Below are 6000 nucleotides of genomic sequence, written 5' to 3' on the forward strand. Positions count from 1 at the left end.
TTTTATTTATTTTAAAAAATTCTTTTTACACAACAATCTTTAAGGTTTATTTTATTCGTAATCGTTTATATTTTTCATTTTTATTTAAGCACACAGTTTCTTTTTTTCACTTCAACTTTTTTTTTTTTTTATACACCACGTGTTTCCATTGTCTCAAAAGTTCGTTTTTTTCGTTTAAATTATCATTTTATTTTACTCGGTTCTTCACAGTTTTCATTTTTTTATTGTTCTTTACCTGATTCACTATTCACTTTTTCATACTTTTGCAGTTTTTCTTACACCACGTGTATACCTTAACCTCTCACTTTTTCACAACCATGCGCTTTGCTACCATGTTAAATATTGAGGTTGGATCATTGAAATAAATATATTCGTGAGGTTTATTATATATAATGATAACAATAATTAAATTATTTATTGATAACTGTGAAAGATTCTTAAGATACATGAGGATTACAATATGTATGTATAAGCCATAGCGAGATGCGCTCTCTCTCTATCTACATGGCTGACTGACTGTATTACGCTATACATGCGCGCACACACACACTCACATACTATACACCTAGCGGCGCGCGCATCCTCACTCATGGATATATCTTGTTACATTTGTATGTGTGCAGTATGGCAATTACGTATAATTCAACACGGGCAATGGGCGTTCTCGCACTACCTCTTCCCTCCCATTTTGTGACGAATTTAACATCTTTATGATGTCGCACATTCTGCCTAGTCTTGCCGAACACAGCGTTATTTATGAGTTTGTGAAAGTTTTTCTCAAATTCATTCCTAGACCGCTTGCGCATGTCTGTGTTCCGAGTGATGTACGGCTCGAGCCATGGAGATTGTGCAAACTTCAAAATTCTGTGCACTTTCGTTACTTTTAATCCTAAACTCAAACACTGTTTCAAATTTCTATATTGCAATATATACTTTGTTTTAGGGTGAGGGGTGATCGCGAGTTTGGCATTTTCACTACCTGGAGGAGTAAAATGTTCGGGGCAAAGAGGTAAGTCTTTGTGATCCTCGTGGAGTTCCACAGGATAGTCCAAATCTACCTCCAGAAAGTAACCGATCGACGAATCGTCCGGATGGCTCGTTATATCGATGTGCTGATACTCCCACTCAAACGAACCGATTGGCAAATGCACGCTCATAGCTGCACCGTACAGATTATTCACGTCAAAATACGCAAGATATGATTCCACGTTACTAGGATCAAAATCTGTTCCCATGAATCTATTATTAACCCGAGCGTGTCGATTAAAACATTGTGCTACGCCGCCTCGAATGGCTCTTTCAATAAATAACACCATTTCAGGGTTGTCTGAAAGTTGCGAATTTACATTAGTATGCTTGAGCATCGCGTCGGAAGCAAGTCCCGGTGCAGTGAAGTAGTGCAACGAATCTAAATCGTATGTTTTGGAGCAGCTAGCGCGGAAATTTTCGAAAATATCGGCAAGCAAAAGAACATCGGTCTTCAAATATGAATCTGAATAGCCCCACAATGACTCTGAATGGTATTCCACCCTAACAGTTTTCGCGTGCTCGTAATCGGCGTCCCTGATATTTGCATCGCAGAGGTGCGAGTAGAAATGCTTCTTTGCAGGTAATCGCGGTTCATCGAGTTTCCCCCAACAATCGACGTATTCATAGGGAAAAACAACTTTGCAGGTCATCGAACTGAACTAAGTCGGGTTATTATAAAATTCACGTGTTATGCGTTTATCGGTATCGGTCAAATATGTGGAAAATTTATCGATGCTGCTAGCCATAAATCGAAACGAATCGATGAATCTCAAGTGCATCATTGTTCCATCGACGCGTTTCGTAAAGGATATATATTTTTGAGTAAGAATTTGTTCTCTGCATGCACGATGTAAGGAGACTGTAGTGTGTAGATGTTATGTTTACCCTTTCAATCCTTTGCATCCGAAGAAAAGCCCGTAAAACGGCAATGCCGTCTAATGAATGAGATGCGGATGTGCAAATCATCAATCTACAAAAGAATTTTGTTGAAAATATGTAAATATTAACAACTGGTGAATTTAGAAAATTAACGACGGAGCCAGGAATCGAACCTGGTATCTAGCGATGCTTTACCGGAGACTTACTCCGCTAGACCACCCGGCCGCCCTGACTCTGTTGTCATTGATGTCTCTCCTAACCAGTGAGTTCAAATTTGTTGTTCATGTGCCCGATTTGTATGAGTCAGAATTTCTTCTCTGCATGCACGATGTAAGGAGACTGAAGTGTGAAGATGTTATGTTTACCCTTTCAATCCTTTGCTTTCGATGAGAAGCCCGTAAGACGGCAATGCCATCTAATAAATGAGATGCTGGTGTGCAAATCATAATTCTACAAGAGAATTTTGTTGAAAATATGTAAATCTGAACGACTGGTGAATTGGAAAAATTAACGACGGAGCCGGGAATCGAACTAGGTATCTAGCGATGCTTTACGGAGACTTACTCCGCTAGACCACCCGGCCGCCCTGACTCTGTTGTCATTGATGTCTCTCCTAACCAGTAAGTTCAAATTTGTTTTTGTGTGCCCGATTTGTATGGGTGAGAATTTCTGCTCTGCATGCACGATGTCAGAAGAGTGTAGTGTGTGGATGTTATGTTTACCCTTTCAATCCTTTGCTTCCGATGAAAAGCCCGTAAGATGGAAATGCCGTCTGATAAATGAGATGCAGGTGTGCAAATCATTAATTTACAAGAGAATTCTGTCAAAAATATGTTATTATAAACAACTGGTAAATTTGAAAGATAAACGACGGTGCCGAGAATCGAACCTGGTATCTAGCGATGCTTTACCGGAGACTTACTCCGCTAGACCACCCGGCCGCCCTGACTCTGTTGTCATTGATGTCTCTCCTAACCAGTGAGTTCAAATTTGTTGTTCATGTGCCCGATTTGTATGAGTCAGAATTTCTTCTCTGCATGCACGATGTAAGGAGACTGAAGTGTGAAGATGTTATGTTTACCCTTTCAATCCTTTGCTTTCGATGAGAAGCCCGTAAGACGGCAATGCCATCTAATAAATGAGATGCTGGTGTGCAAATCATAATTCTACAAGAGAATTTTGTTGAAAATATGTAAATCTGAACGACTGGTGAATTGGAAAAATTAACGACGGAGCCGGGAATCGAACTAGGTATCTAGCGATGCTTTACGGAGACTTACTCCGCTAGACCACCCGGCCGCCCTGACTCTGTTGTCATTGATGTCTCTCCTAACCAGTAAGTTCAAATTTGTTTTTGTGTGCCCGATTTGTATGGGTGAGAATTTCTGCTCTGCATGCACGATGTCAGAAGAGTGTAGTGTGTGGATGTTATGTTTACCCTTTCAATCCTTTGCTTCCGATGAAAAGCCCGTAAGATGGAAATGCCGTCTGATAAATGAGATGCAGGTGTGCAAATCATTAATTTACAAGAGAATTCTGTCAAAAATATGTTATTATAAACAACTGGTAAATTTGAAAGATAAACGACGGTGCCGAGAATCGAACCTGGTATCTAGCGATGCTTTACCGGAGACTTACTCCGCTAGACCACCTAGCCGCCCTGACTCTGTTGTCATTAATGTCTCTCCTAAGCAGTGTGTTCAAATTTGATTCATGTGCCCGATTTGTATGAGTGAGAATTCCTTCTCTGCATAAACGATGTGAGGAGACTGTAGTGTGTAGATGTTATGTTTACCCTTCCAATCCTTTGCTTCCGATGAGGAGCCCGTCAGACGGCACTGCCGTTTAATAAATGAGATGCGGATGTGCAAATCATTGATCTACCAGTGAATTTTGTTGTAAATGTGTTGATATAAACAACTCGTAGATTTGAAAAATTAACGACGGAGCCAGGAATCGAACCTGGTATCTAGCGATGCTCTACCGGAGACTCACTCCACTAGACCACCTAGCCGCCCTGACTCTGTTGTCATTAATTTCTCTCATAACCAGTGAGTTCAAATTTGTTTTCGTGTGCCCGATTCGTATAGGTGAGAATTTCTGCTCTGCATGCACGATGTAAGGAGACTGTAGTGTGTAGATGTTATGTTTACCCTTTCAATCGTTTGCTTTCGATGAGAAGCCCGTTAGACGGCAATGCCGTCTAATGAATGAGATGCGGGTGTGAAAAACATTAATCTACAAGAGTATTTTGTTGAAAATATGTGAATTTGAACAACTGGTGAATTTGAAGAATTAACGACAGAGCCAAGAATCGAACCTGATATCTGGCGATGCTTTACCGGAGGCTTACTCCACTAGACCACCTAGCCGCCCTGACTCTGTTGTCATTAATTTCTCTCATGACCAGTGAGTTCAAATTTTTTCTCATGTGCCCGATTTGTATGGGTGAGAATTTCTTCTCTGCATGCACGATGTAAGGAGACTGTAGTGTGAAGATGTTTTGTTTACCCATTTAATCCTTTGTTTCCGATGAGAAGCCCGTGGGACGGCAATACAGTCCACTAAATGAGATGCGGGTGTGCAAATCATTATTCTACGAGATAATTTTGTTGGAAATATGATAATATGAACAACTGGTAAATTTGAAAGATTAACGACGGAGCCAGAAATCGAACCTGATATCTAGCGATGCTTTACCGGGGACTTACTCCGCTGGACCACCTAGCCGCCCTGACTCTGTTGTCAATAATGTCTCGCCCAACCAGTAAGTTCAAATTCGTTCTCATGTGCCCGATTTGTATCAGTGAGAATTTCTTCTCCGCATGCACGATGTGAGGAGACTGTAGTAAGTAGTTGTTATGTTTACCCTTTCAATCCTTTGCTTCCGATGAGAAGCCCGTCAGAGGGCAATGCTGTTTAATGAATGAGATGCTAGTGTGCAAATCAATAATCTACCAGTGAATTTTGTTGAAAATGTGTTGATATAAACAACTCGCAAATTTGAGAAATTAACGACGGAGCCAGGAATCGAACCTGGTATCTAGCGATGCTTTACCGGAGACTCACTCCACTAGACCACCTAGCCGCCCTGACTCTGTTGTCATTGATTTCTCTCATAACCAGTGAGTTTAAATTTGTTTTCATGTGCCTGATTTGTATGAGTAAGAATACCTTCTCTGCATAAACGATGTGAGGAGACTGTAGTGTGTAGATGTTATGTTTACCCTTCCAATCCTTTGCTTCCGATAAGAAGCCCGTGAAACGGCAATGCTGTCTAATACATAAGATGCGGGTGTGCAAATCATCAATCTACCAGAGAATTTTCCTGAAAATATGTAAATTTGAACAACTAGTGAATTTGAAATATTACCGACGGAGCCAGGAATCGAACCTGATATCTATCAATGCTTGACCTAAGACTCACTCCACCCGACTACCTAGCCGCCCTGACTCTGTTGTCATAAATTTTTCTCATAACCAGTGAGTTCAAATCAGTTTTCGAGTGCCCGATTTGTGTGAGTAAGGATTTCTCCTCTGCATGCACGATGTAAGGAGACTGAAGTGTGTAGATGTTATGTTTACCCTTTCAATCCTTTGCTTTCGATGAGAAGCCCGTAAGACGGCTATGCCATCTAATAAATGAGATGCTGGTGTGCAAATCATAATTCTACAAGAGAATTTTGTTGAAAATATGTAAATCTGAACGACTGGTGAATTAGAAAAATTAACGACGAAGCCGGGAATCGAACTAGGTATCTAGCGATGCTTTACGGAGACTCACTCCACTAGACCACCTAGCCGCCCCGACTCTGTTGTCATTAATTTCTCTCATAACCAGTAAGTTCAAATTTGTTTTTGTGTGCCCGATTTGTATGGGTGAGAATTTCTGCTCTGCATGCACGATGTCAGAAGAGTGTAGTGTGTGGATGTTATGTTTACCCTTCCAATCCTTCGCTTCCGATGAGGAGCCCGTCAGACGGCAATGCCGTTTAATAAATGAGATGCGGTGTGCAAATCATTAATCTACCAGTGAATTTTGTTGAAAATGTGTTGATATAAACAACTCGTAGATTTTAAAAATTAACGACG

This window comes from Neodiprion pinetum, chromosome 5 (assembly GCF_021155775.2).
Source record: "Neodiprion pinetum isolate iyNeoPine1 chromosome 5, iyNeoPine1.2, whole genome shotgun sequence".
Taxonomy (NCBI): domain Eukaryota; kingdom Metazoa; phylum Arthropoda; class Insecta; order Hymenoptera; family Diprionidae; genus Neodiprion; species Neodiprion pinetum.